This window comes from Belonocnema kinseyi, chromosome 8 (genome assembly GCF_010883055.1).
Source record: "Belonocnema kinseyi isolate 2016_QV_RU_SX_M_011 chromosome 8, B_treatae_v1, whole genome shotgun sequence".
Classification (NCBI taxonomy): Eukaryota; Metazoa; Arthropoda; class Insecta; order Hymenoptera; family Cynipidae; genus Belonocnema; species Belonocnema kinseyi.
Genome location: NC_046664.1, coordinates 144516360 through 144530999, shown reverse-complemented (window position 1 = coordinate 144530999; position 14640 = coordinate 144516360). Strand labels below are relative to the sequence as shown.

Below are 14640 nucleotides of genomic sequence, written 5' to 3'. Positions count from 1 at the left end.
TGATTTTTGCATTGCTACTGATAGGGTTTCGAATGCCAAGCAGACAGAGAACGAAGAGGAAAGAATCTAAGAGGAACAGTAAATCCCATAGAAATCTTCGAGTCTTTTGAATACATCACTTTTGAATATATCACTAATCAAACAGCTGGCCAGAAATAACAACTGTGACAAATGTTAAACAGTAGAACATCATGTGTTCTGGCCGAGGATTCTTTGGCCAGCGTTAGTAATTTGCCGCCAACCACCTCAAAAAAAATATCGTTGCAGAGCATCAAGCGGAAAACCACAATGAAAGAGAAGCACATCAGGAATAATCTATACATATCAGAAGACCAAGCAATGGAGATTAAACAACAGATTAATTTGACGTAAAAAAACGTCGATAATGAACATTAACTACAGAAATCTGAACCGCAAGATCATGCAGTAGCAACTGATGTTCTTGCGCAACCTACACTGTAAAAAACATCGAATGAATTTTACATCTCTGGTGGATGTAAATAAAAGGACCCTCGTGTATCGCAGTAAGCTTAAGAAAATTGGTAAGAATCCACCTAGCGATGAATTTGCAATTGAGCGATTGTGATATTCCGATTCGGCCAGTTATTTTACACAAATAAAGTGAACTTCATTTTGTGAAAAAAAGGAAAATAAAATTTATTAGGGCGACAGGATTCGAATACTCGAAAGCTAAAACTTCGTACAATTTTATGGAGATTGAATAAACACAAGCCGGACACGTTACCACCTACCTAAAATACGAAAGATACTATGGGTATTTTTTTGAAATTCATATATTCCGTCACAAAAATATGAAATATACGTTTTCAATAGCTGATTTTTCTTGTTGCAATAGCAGAAAATGTAAAAGGCAAAATAGAAATAGCTCAAATTTGATCTATTTTTGTGTGAAAGGTGTAAAAAAATTTGAACATAGTTGTCAATTTCCTCGCATTAAAAATCAAAATGTTCCAGAATTAGAAAATGCTTTCGTTTTCACATATTATTTGATTAATTATTCTAAGTTTTCAATTCATTATAAATAAAAAATATGCCAATTTTCGTCAGCGTAAAACCAAAGATCTTTGGTGAAATTAAAAATCTCGATGTAATTTTCAATCTAAGGAAAGTGATTTTACTGACGCATGGTATTTTTACACGCTGCAACTGAATTTTCTCTTCTGAATGTAAAGTTCGTACAAGGGAATGTGGGACTTACAAGTTGGTGGCTGAGTAGTTCAAGCCTCAACTGTATTATATTCGATCTACTTGACGATATGCTACATCGAAACATCTTTATCTTGTTTATATTAACCCTGCTTTAAAAAGTGTGTGAGGTCTAGGGACCAGGGAGAAAGATTTAGTATGAAGAGAACTTTGAAAGAGATATGTACTCTAATCTTTTACTCTTCGAATGAAATAAAAATTTTGTAATTTTGTTCAAATCAAGTGGATCTATTTATACGGAATGATTGCCTTAATATTCCTAATTTATTAAGTGCAAAATAAACATGGTCCTTCTAACCGGATTGATTGAAACAATAATCACTGAATCAGTGTATCGACGGAAGTAATACTAACTCAAATATTAATTAATCAATTCTCAAAAAGAGAAACAATCAAGCTGTTGAGTTCGATCACAGCTCTTACAAAAATCAGTGCAAATGATAGTGAGTGATTTCTATGTAACTATAAAAGTGTTACTATTGTTTCACAAGTGCATTACACATTCAAATCAATGCTGGAATTGGCCATCATTGGACTCTCGTTCAAGAATCTTTACAAGTAGAATAATAAGCTCGACCTTTTATCAAACAATCACATCAAAACAGTGTCTTCAAATACAACAGGGCAATGCGTTTAAAAAAACAATATATCTGAGTGCTTACCAGACAATACAGCCTGTATCAATTCCAGTTGAGGCAATGCATATAAAACACCTCATCTGCAAGACACAGAGGGCAATGCGTATGAAACACTTCACCTTCAAGACATAGAGGCAATGCGTTTAAAATAACTCACGAGCAATACATTGAGACAATTCGTTTAAAACATCTCGAAATCATCTAGGCAGAGTAAAGGCAAAACTGGGTATGTACATTTGTGGTCCTTATTAAAAGTGTCCGTTATTTTATTTATATGAATACATAGTTCATATTAATTTGGGATACGTTCATACAATCATTTAAGTTTTATTCGCGAATAATTCCACTCATACTCTATTTCGACAATGGAGAATTTTCATCGATCAAGTATACTTTTACAAAAAAGCACAACAATCAGAGAGCATGTAACTAGATTTAAGGAATTTCTAGCACAGATTGACGCGAATCATAAATACGTGACACCCCTCTCATCTCAATTTAATATTAGCTTACAAACAGAAAATCAAGACACAACTTCAAATCCGTGTATCGCAAGCGGATCGGTCGCACACAACAATAGAAGAAAGATAAAACTACCGCAAGCACGATTACCGACGTTCAATGGTAAGGTAGAAGAGTGGTTATCTTTTAGAGACACTTTTAACACAATGATAAATAACTCCGATGACATAAGTAATGTAGAAAAACTACAATATCTAAAATCCGCACTGAACGATGAGGCACTACGTAAAATTCAAGTTTTTGCTATTACTAATGATAATTTCGATCGTGCATGGAATGTTTTACGAAAATCGTATGAAGATAAACGTACCCTCACTTCGCGTCATCTTAGTTTATTACTACGATTACCAGTTCAAGAAAAAGAATCCTATCAGGGATTGATCACTCTCGCTGATGAAGCACAACAGCATCTCCAATAATTAGCTTCATTAGGAGTAAATGTAAGGCATGGAATAATAGTTGCTATTATCGAAGAAAAACTTCAGAAATCTTCGTTGGAAAAATGGGACGAAACCATTAAAAACGGAGAATTTCCAAAATTAGAATATTTAACTGATTTTTTATACAGAACTGCAGCCCGTTATTTCTAAAAGTAAAAACGATAATACTGCTCAAAATTCTGATAGAGACCCCCCCCCCCTCCCTTTAAAAGAGCAAAGATGATTTCAAACGTCAGGTTTTCATGACTAATACATCCAATAAATGTTCTCTCTGTACTGAGCCACATTATCTATTTAAATGCAGTAAATTCTTGGCTTTAACTGTTGAGGAGCGTATTAAAGTCATAAAAGATGCGAGTTTATGTTATAATTGTCTACGTAATCACAAAGCGAAGAATTGCAAATTCGGAACTTGTAAAAAGTGTCGGAAACGTCACAATACTTTACTACACTTTTCTAAATCATAAGATTCGAACAAAATCAATGAACCGTGACAATTAAAGCCAGTCTCGGAAATCATTTTAAAGTCTTTAGTTTCCTCGCCAACGTGTCAATTAATGACAAGTGCTATAGTTAAAGTATTTGATCACAAGAAAAATCGAACAAAAGCAAGAATATTACTTGATACGTGTTCAACCACGAATTTTGTAATAATGCACCTCGTAAAGAAATTAAAAATCCCGATGTTAAAATAATATTTTTCTGTTGGAGCTGTAAACAACATACCTAGGACTATTGAGATGCTCATAGGTGCAGGAACGAGCCTATCTCTTTTATCGATAGGTTCCATAAATTTATCTCGAAACGGTAATGACCTTTATTTACAAAAAACTCGATTGGGCTGGATAATTGGCGGAGGTTTAGATCTCGCAAACAATTCGAAGATCGCAAAAACTAATAATTGTCTAGTAACACATTTTAAACAACACGTGACACGATATCAAGTCGGTTGATATATAGTAGCCTTACCGTTCAGAGCGACAACGAAAACATTGGGCGACTCAAAACAGATTGCATTAAAAATATTAAAAGAACGACAAAAGAGATTTGGAAAGAATCCAGAATTTAAAGAACAATATACAGCGGTTATTCAAAATTTCTTGGAATTAAATCACATGTCATTGATAAATTCATCTCACGATAAGGCAGGCTTTTATATTATCACATCACGGTGTTATGAACAGTTCCAGTAATACTACTAACTTAAGAGTAGTGTTTAATGCTTCACCTAAAAGTAGGTCTGGCCTTTCTTTAAATGAACTCCTGATGGTCGGTCCAACAATACAAGATGATCTATTTTCATTAATGATCCGTTTTCGCTTTCATAATTACGTGCTCATAGCAGACATTGAAAAAATGTTCCCACAGTTCTTAATTCGCAAAGAAGATCGGCAGTATAAAAAACTTTGGTGGCCTAAAAATGATCAGACATTAGAAGATTGTCTAATTACGGTTACTTTCGGTTTTTCTCCATCGTCTTTTTTAGCCATAGGATGCTTGCATCAATTATTTAAGGATGAAGATCATTATCTTCCTTTGTCGGCGAATATATTGAAAAGGGATTTGTATGTGGATAATCTCATTATTAGAGCTAACATATGTAAAGAGGCGAGAGACGTTAATTACACAGCCACACAAAAAAAAGTGTGTGGATCTAGTAACAAGACACACGTACTCCTATGGATTTTGGGGCGCTGAATTCAAATTCGGTATCAAAAATCACCCATCACGTGATGGTTGAGCCATAACCTCAAAAAATGACGAAAAATTATGCACTGAGGCAAACAAATTTCAAAATAATGCCAGCGATGCAAATTTTCAGTTCAAAAACATGTCGACAACTGTGAAGGATCAACCCTTGACTGATATCAACTTATTTAACATAACTTTACCCAACAGAACCTGACCTCACCTAACCTGAATTAACAGAAATTTATTGAACTACACGTAAAGCTCTGGAAGCATATTTTCCCAGTAGCAAATGTGTGCTACATCGAATGGATCAACTCGAGCCTAACCTAGAAATAAATCTAACCTAGCCTAACCTAACCTCACAAAACACAATTAAACTGATTGTTTTGTCCCGTTGTGTTTGCGGTGCCGTTTCATTCAGCTTCGGCTTAACCTACATAGAGGTTTAACCTATCCTAACCTAACAAAACCTGACCTAACCTAACCGATTACGCTGGCAACCCTGTTCTTGCGTACTTTCATATTTTGACATTATTAGCAGTAAAAAAATTTTGAATAAAACTCTTATTCATTTGCATGTTTAAGTTACAGTTCTACATTTTAATTGATATAAACATTGTTAGGTTAATTGAAATGGGGTCAATTCTACTTGTAGTTCTAAGTTTCTTCAAATGAGTAATGTGCGTCTAAATTTTTAACCACCTGTAGTACAATGAAATGAATTCTATTGTGTTACAACGCGAACACTTAAGTTAAGTTGTGTTGCGTTAAGCAAAATTTCGTTAGGTTCTGTTAAGTTAGATTCATTTGTTGGTAAAGATCGAGTTAACCTATTAAATATAGCACACAGGTCAGTTTTTGTTAGGTTAAGATAGGTTAAACCTCTATGTAGGTTAGGCCGAAGCTGAATGAAACTGTACCGCAAACACAACGGGTCAACACAATCAGTTTAATTGTGTTACGTGAAGTTAAGTTAGGTTAGGTCAGGTTTTTTTAGGTTAGGATAGGTTTTACCTCTTTGCAGGTTAAGCCCAAGCTGATTCATACGGTACCGCAAACACAACGGGACAACACAATCAGTTTAATTGTGTTTCGTGAGGTTAGATTAGGCTAGGTTAGATTTATTTCTAGATTAGGCTCGAGTTGACCCATTCGATGTAGCACACATTTGCTATTGGGAAAATATGCTTCCAGAGCTTTACGTGTAGTTCAATAAATTTCTGTTCATTCAGGTTAGGTGACGTCAGGTTCTGGTCGTAAAGTTATGTTAAATAAGTTGATATCAGGCAAGGGTTGATCCTTCACAGTTGTCGACATGTTTTTAAACTGAAAATTTGCATCACTGGCATTATTTTGAAATTTATTTGCCTCAGTGCACGATTTTTCGTCATTTTTTGAGGTTATGGCTCAACCATGACGTGATGGGTGATTTTTTAAAACCGAATTTGAATTCAGCACCCCAAAATCCATAGGAATACGTGTTTCTTGTTACCAGATCCGCAAACTTTTTTTTGTGTGGCTGTGTTATCAAATGACTAAACTCTTAAGTCGAGCTCAACTAAAGATGCGACAAGGGGCTTCGAATGAGTCCGGCATACTTGAAGGCATACGCGATCAATGTCTAGATACCGATTTTAAAATAAACAAAGATTATGTAGCCAAAACGCCCGGCTTGAATTGAAAGGCTCGAGATGACGCCTTAGTTTATTCAATTAAGACGCCTACAGTTCATCAGGGCATCACGAAAAGAGTCATTTTATCGGAAATTGTCAAATTATTCGATCACTTAGGTTTCCTTGGTCCGATAATTTTAAATGTGAAACAAATAATGCAAGAACTTTGGCAATCTAAAGTTAACTGGGAAGAGTCATTACTTGAATCTATTCATTATAAGTGGATTAACTTTTGTAACCAATTAGAATCAATAAATAATGTTTCATTTTCAAGAAATATCATGATTCATAATTCAAAGAGAGTTCAACTACATGATTTTAGTGATGCGAGCGAGAAGGGATATGGAGCCTGTTTATATGTTCGTTCTAAAAGCGATAACGGACGGGTACAGTGTTCTCTTTTAAGTTCTAAATCTCGTGTTGCACTAAACTGAAAAGGGTAATGGAATTCCGTTTTAGATTCTGACCTAAGTATCGTCAATTTAAAGGTTCTTTGAAAACTGTAGAATTAAAGCATACCGAAATAGTTATCAGCCGATGTGTCCACAGATCTTGTTTTTACAAATTAATTGAAAGGTTAACAAAGGGTGATTCTCTGAACAGAAAGAGTAAAATTTATAATTTAGATCCATTTTTATGTGAAGATGGACTATTGCTGGTCGGATGAATTTGCAAAATTCGGAACTTTCATTCGTCCAACGACAAATTTCTTAACAGGTTTAATAATTAGATATTATCATTCTAATTGTTATCTAATTTAAAAGAGCGAAAATATAGAACTCAAAAAAGGGTCAAAATTTAAATATCCGTTTTCGTCTGTATAATAATAAAAGCGATTTATATTGAGGTAGTAAGCGATTTGATTACGGAAGGGTTTCTAGGAGTTTTCCAACGTTTTATTGCACGACGTGGCAAACCCAAGTCCATATATGTTGACAACTGTACTAATTTTTAAGGCGGTAGAAATGAATTGAATGAGTTACATGTTTTGTTTAAACCTGAAAGATTCAAAGATAAAATCATTGATTTCTCTAGCAGTATCGGTGTTGATTTTCAATTTATTCCCCCCTCAGTCCCGCACTTTGGCGGACTGTGGGAAGCTGGTGTAAAGTCATATAAACATCGATTTAAACGGGTGACTTCGAACAGCCTATTTACATTCGAAGAATTTTACACACTCTCCGTCGAAATAGAGGCTATCTTAAATTCGAGATCACTCAGTCCAATTTCAACAGATATAAATCCATCACTTCAGGATTTTCCGTCAATCACGAAAAATGGCGGGAAATCGATTCTTCCATAGGCAAAAACCTGATACAGCTCAAATCCTCATAAGTCTCATTCTCGAAATTAAAAAGTTAACAAACCACATAAGCACAGACCCATAAACCCACAATCCCTAAACCTACAACCTCCTTGACCTACAAATTTCCCCTCTTCATGTATGGTACATGTGCCTAGAGTTTGTAGTTCTAAGGCTTGTAGGTGAAAGGTTTGGAGATCAAAGAAGTATAGCGCAAGAGTGACAGGGCGGAGCAGGTGGGAGAGGGAGAGAGGATATGCAGATCTAGGGTTTGAACATGTATGATACTTGTGCCTAGAGTTTGTAGTTCTAAGCTTTGTAGGTTAATGATTTGTGGGTCAAAGAAGTATAGCACAAGATAGGGTGGAAAGGGGGGAGAGGGAGAGAGAGGAAATGTTGACCAAGGGTTTAAAAACCTTTGGTATTTATGCGAAAAGATTTTAGATGTAGGATTTGAAGATTGTTCGTTTATGCTAATGAGGCGAAAAATTATACATATATAATTATACGATGTGCTAAATAAAATCCTAGACTAAATTATTATTAGAAGGTCATTATAATAATAAATAATGTTGCCAATAGGTAATTTCAAATAAATAATTTGGATTATTAATGAAATACTTGAAAAAATTCGATTTTAAAATGATAGTAAAAGGGCGCTTCCCTGATAGTTAATGGTATTCTATTCCATAGACGTTCCCCTCTAACCGTAAAAGATCTTTGCAGTTTACATGATCTATGCTTTGTTATTTTTAAAGCTAAGTTCCTCTCACGCAGTCTGGCATTATTAAGATGGTCTTTATGAGCCAAAGTAAAATATTCACTTAAATAATGCGAAGCTTCATTTATAAATATGGTAAAGAGAAAATTTACCATAAAAAAATAGTCTTCTTTTCACCACAGGCAAGAACCCAGCTGTCTCCTGATATAGAGTAATGTGTTTAGTTTTTGGTAAGTTGTATAAAACGGATACATGCAGTTAATGGCCGTTTTATTTTCCCATTGAGTTCATCCGTTTTATCGTCGTAAGCAATCCATCTATAATCAGCCAACGGCAAAATCAAACACGTAACTAGTAGAATCCTAGTTGAGGTAGACAAAGAGTCTTTATTTTTATTTACTTGCTGTAGAATTCTCTGGGTGTTCCGAGAAATATCCATTGAATGCTCTTTCCAAGACAGAGTACGGTTGAGCAAGCATCCTGAATCCTTGACCGAATCTTAAAAAACAATCTTAACATTAACTGAGAATTGTATTCAGTTCGGCGTCAGGTCCAGAAAGGTACAATTTGAGTTCATCAGCGTATATAAGGTACTTACAAAATTTTAAATTACTTTCAAGGTCAGAGGTACACAAGTTTAAAAGCGTAGGTGCAGTTCGGACCCCTACAGGACTCCACTTTCAACTACTACCCATTCAGACAGATCAGCGTTTAGTCTTTACCCTTTGAGTACGATTACTCAAATACGTAGGAATCAAACCAATGTATTGCTGAACTGGACATTTTGAATAATTTAAGTTTTTGCAAAAGTGAACTATGGTTCACAGTGTCAAAGGCTTTAGAAAAATCAAAAAGTACAAAAACAGTAATCTGCTTTTTGTCCATCGACATCCTAACATCAGTAGTGATTTTATGGGACGTAGTAAGTGTACCGTGTTTGACTCTGAATCCCGATTGCACAGGGTCTAATAATTTATTGGTATCTAGGTAATTTGTTAATTGCCTGTGCACAATCCATTGAAGTGGTTTTGATAATGCATTAAGGATAGAAAAAGCGCCGGAAGTCTTTAGTAGTAGTAGGACTAAAAATTGTAGGTATCTTTCAAATTAGTGCCTTTTTCCATATACCTGGGAAAATACCACTTTGTAGAGATGCATCATGAATCTCCCACAATATTGGGAAAATAACTGGGAGAGCTAACCGAATCATTTTCATCGAAATTCCATCCATACCGATCGTATTAGAATTAACTTCCGTTACCTTCTTAAAGAAATTCTTAAGTGTAATATCGGCAAAAAAATAAATCATGTTCATCGAATGTTTGCAAAAGTGAATTAGAGGCGACACAGAGTAGCCAAAAGCACTTTTTGTGGACAAAAGTCTGTCTATAACCCAATTTTCAATGGATTTGGACTTTCTTTAAATGACCATAAGACTTTTGGGTATATCGAGTGGGTGCTAGAATTTCGATTGGACTAAACCAAAATTTGTTATTTAACAACAAAATAAACAATATTGTTACCATAACTTTTCAGATGTACCTCTTTTCTAGGATCTGCGAATTAATTAAAGAACAATATCAGTCAGTGTAATTACTATCTAACAATAGTTTTCAGTAGATTAGAGTGAGAAAAAAATTGTTTATGTTTTAAACAAATTAATGAACAAAAGGCATTTTTTGTGATTCACAATTATTAGTTGTTAGAAATTCTCAGTTTTTATATAGAATATAAGGGGAATGTATGCCTAATTATGATCATTCAAAAATATCTGCTGCTTGGCAGCATTATTTAAACAATTTTTATAAACAAATACACAGTTTTCGTATGTCACAATGAATAGGCTCCATTTTTTTGCAGAATCGACCAAAAATGTCTTTTCAATGACTCCTTGTTGTCATTTTTTTTAAATTAAGAAACACTGGTAATTATTTCAATTATATTTATAAGCAAATTCACTTTTTTAACATGATGTCAAAATGGGGCCAATTTTTTCTTGCGAAACCCACAAAAGATGTATCGTTAGTGACTCCTAACTGTAATTTTATTCAAACTGATAAAAAATATTAATTTTTTAAACAATTTTTTATAATTAAATACACTTTTTGACCATATTTCCAACAATTGGCGTTATTTTCCTTGCGCAATAAAGTAAAAATGTATTTCCAATCACTCTTTGCTATGATACTTTGCCAACGAATAAGAAAAGTTAATTATTTAAATAATTTTCATAAGTAAATTACATTTTGGTCACTTTTGCAGGAATATGCTTATTTTTTTCGTGCAGTAAGCTAGAAATGTCTTACCAATGACTACTTGTTGCCTTGTTTGTCCAATTAACACGAACTGTTCATTATTTAAACAATATTCGAATTCCTGTTTCGAATGATTGCAGCAAGTCCGTGAAATCACTTACCAAAAACATTGCGTACTTACTGATGAATTGACTTATATTCCGTGTCATATTGCGCCACTGTCGACAATATTGTGGATAGAATGTATAATGCAGCTTTATTTTTATTTACATTAACTGTTCTTAAGATAATTGGTTTGCACTTTTGATGTCATCCATTATCGCATCGATCTTACTACTACTTTGGTTCGAGTCACTATTCCAAATGATATTACATGAAGTACTAATTCTGTAATTCATTTTTGCATTCAAAAATTTTATAAAAAGGAATAGGAATCAGGAAAACATGTTGTATATTCGGTTAGAAGAAATGATCAGTCGACATTTGGAGACAGTCGCGAAGTGTGACACGAAATAAAAGTCAATTTATCAGTAAGTACGCAAATGTTCTTGGAAAGTGATTTCATGGTGGACTTTAGTGATAATCTTGAGATTGATGCATAAGATAATGGTGTGCCGGAAGTAAGAAATCTTCTCGATGATAAAAAAAATGGGTCGTCCACGTTTATCTTATGAAGAGGGGTCAGAGAAAACATAGAAGAGACGTATCAATGAACTTACTGTCAATCATTCGAAACAAGAGTTGGAAAGAGCATTGAGAATGAAAGAAAATCTGTCCAAAAATGCTACAGAATCTGAAGTAAGGGATTCAAATGAGGACACTGATGTCCGTAACATTTTAGCAATGTACGTGGACTTAGATTTGACAGCAAGAAAATATCATAAGTTAAAAGTGCATGCTGAAATTTTTAGTGGTCAGAAATCGTTTCCTTCCTATAAAAGGATTGTAGAAGCTAAAAATGATTGCTATCCAGAATCTGACCACATTAATGTATCCGAATCAGAAGCCGAGATACACTTTATATCATTATTGGGGCGCACAGTAAAGAGAATCCTTTCAAAATTCAATAAAGATGAGCTGGAAGAACTTTCTAAAAAACTATAGTTCTCGTAGGTAAATGGGGAATGGATGGCGCTAGTGAACAACAAACTACGCGCCAAAAGTGTCCTGCCAAATGGAGATTGATGCTAAGTTTAAAGATAATGAAAACATGTCCAATGATGTTAAAAACAGTGATGATGACTTATCTGATTCTACTGCTAATGAGGAAAAATCAAATGATAAGTTTAAATGCAAAACAAATAATAAGAATGTGGATGATTCTTCCATATTTTTGTTATCGTTTGTTCCTCTTCAGTTAAAAGCTGAGGACAATGTTATTTGGAGTAACGAGACACCCAATTCAGTGCATTTCTGTCGGACGATGAAGTTTGAATCTGTAAAAGAGAACAGCCTGCTCACTTTACAAGAATACAATCACTTCACGAGCTTTCTTGAGAAAGTTGAATGATATGAAATTCAAGTCAACGATGTGATGTTCAAATTGCGCTTTGATTTGAAATGCACAATGATAGATGGCAAAGTTTTCAATGTTCTATGTGAACAAAAAGCCTCAAATTGTTGCAACATTTGTCGAGTTGGCCCAAAATACATAAATAATTTGACTCATGTCAAACAGCTCAAGTGCAACGAAAGTGATTACAAATTCGGTCTTTCGACGTTACACTGCTGGAGGCTAATAACAAGAATTTTCGCAACGCTAGGCGCGAAAATAGCAGAATATCGAATCGAGTACTGACCAATAATGATATCATCCATTACCTCCTGATATCTTCAGATCCTACGATTAGCTCTTCAAGGGTCAAAGATAAGGGAAAAATAAAAGCCCTATCGGATGATGCTGAAGCGTTATTGGTAAAAACTTCACTTTCATTAAATAAGTTCTGTGAAAAAAAGAAACAAAAAAATAAAATAAAAGTAAAAAAAATGTAGAAGTTAATTAAAAAAGCAAAAAAAACCTTTATTCAACAACTGCTACCTTGACGATGCGATGACCATGACGATTGACCATCGCGATGGTGAAGATGTTTAACCACTGTTCATTATGTACGCTAATAAAACTTTAGGACCAAAAGCAGTTCACCTTTTCAGGAAGACTCATGATATTTTATGGAATAAATTATTCACATCATCGGTTGTTGTCAAGATACGATTCCCAATAAATACATAATTTGATAACACTATAACTAAAAACCCATCATACCTTTGATTAATACATGTAATGACCTTGGATTATTTAGCTCACTCCGCAAAAAAATTTATCATTGAAAAATGGTCAAACTGTGAATGTGTTAATAAATATTGTGTAAATAATCAATACTTTTTCCTAATTAGAAAAATGTCAAAAGAAGGAATAATTGGCAAGATATTTATTGTTGATTCGGCAAAGAAAATTAATACTTTTCATAGAAAAATTGTCAAACTGTGCTATTCTAAATAAATATTACTTGAATAATCAACAGTTCTTGTTGATTGGAAAAGACAAGGCAACAAGGAGTCAATGGTAACACATTTCTAGCTTACTCCACGGAAAAAAAGCCTGTTCCTGCAAAAGTGACCAAAATGTACATTTGTTTATGAAATTTGTTTAAATAATTAAAAATTACAGCTAGGAATCACTAACTATACATATTTAGTAGGCTTCGCAAGAAAAAATTGGCAATATTCGTGAAATCATGTTAAAATAGGTAATTTGTTTATAAATATTATTTAAATAATTACTAGTTGTTGTTAATTTCAAAACAAATGACAACAAGGAGTCATTGGCAAGACATTTTTGTGTCTATTCTGCAAAAATATGGAGCCTATTCATTGTGACATATAAAACTGTGTATTTATCTATAAAATTTGTTTAAATAATGCTGCCAAGCAGCAGACACTTTTAGATAATCATAATTAGGCATACATTCCTCTCATTGTATATAAAAACTTTAAATTTCTAACAACTAATAATTGCGAATCACAAAAAATGCCTTTTGTTCATTAATTTTTTTAAAACATTATAAACAATTTTTTTTCTCACTCTAATCTACTGAAAACTATTGCTAGATAGTAATTACACTGACTGAGGCTCTTCTTAAATCAATTCGCAGATCTTAAAAAAAGAGGTAGATCTTAAAAGTTAGGGTAAAAATATTGTTTGTTTTGTTTTTAAATAAAAAATTTTGGTTTAGCCCAATCGAAATCTTCGCACCGACTCGATATACCCGAAAGCCTTAAGGTCATTTAAAAAAAAGTCCAAATCCATTGAAAATTGGATTGTAGACAGAGTTTTGTCCACAAAAAGTGCTTTTGGCTAGACTCTGCGGCAGTTTGAAGTAGTTTAATGGATTTCAACATCAATGTAGTAAGGAACTTCTAATTTTCGTTTAAACAAGATTCTTAAGTTTTCGAAATTACGCTTGTATACTACTATTCTTAGTCCTTCTTGCTATTCTAAGTTTCGTGTCCCTTATTCTTATTAATTCTCTAATTTTCAGAAATAAACAATGGGACTATTTCCCTTCTAGAACGTGGCACGTATAAAGGCGCGAATTCATTAAATGCAATCGGTCAAAATGGTAATTAAACCATTTATCTTTGTATTCACGTTACGAACTGAAGATAAATTCGTCCAATAATATGACATTAAATGATCTTGAAACTCATGTTCATTGATAAGTGAAAGATTTCGTGTCAATATAGGAGTAGGTTTAGGTGGGAGATTACTGGACATTCGATATTCAATGTTGCTAAGATCATGGTTAGATTGGAACGGGCTTGGTTGCTGTGAATAGGATATTACTTCGTCAAGGTCATCTGCAATAATTAAGCCTATGTGTGTACTAGTAAAATTAGAATGATCAGTGGAATTATGTCGCACTATAGGGAGTCCCGCGGAGTAAATTACAGATTTCAAATTTTAGTTGGGTTAGTTTTCTATTTAAAATTAGTGTTTAAATCTCCAGTAAGTAGCATACTATTATAATTTGGAAAAAGTGTAAATATTTCAGATTCAAGTTCTTTAATATAGTTGGCATTAGAAGGTTTATAGATACCCAAAATTGCTATCACTCCCCCCCCCCCATACACTTTGACAGAGAAAGTCAGCGACAGGGTAATTCGCCTCA

The 14640-nt window shown here is 33.9% G+C and overlaps 1 protein-coding gene across 5 annotated transcripts in view; it reads right to left on the bottom strand.

Moving 5' to 3' along the window:
- LOC117179148 overlaps positions 1–14640 on the bottom strand; it is a 321121-nt gene that overhangs the window by 261082 nt on the left and 45399 nt on the right. Inside the window, exon 2 of one of the 5 annotated variants that reach the window (XR_004467869.1) lies at positions 8369–8714. The exons of the other annotated variants lie outside the window; for them this stretch is intronic. The gene's annotated coding sequence lies outside the window, so the exon portion shown is untranslated. The remainder of the gene's footprint in view (positions 1–8368; positions 8715–14640) is intronic. 5 annotated transcript variants of the gene reach the window in all.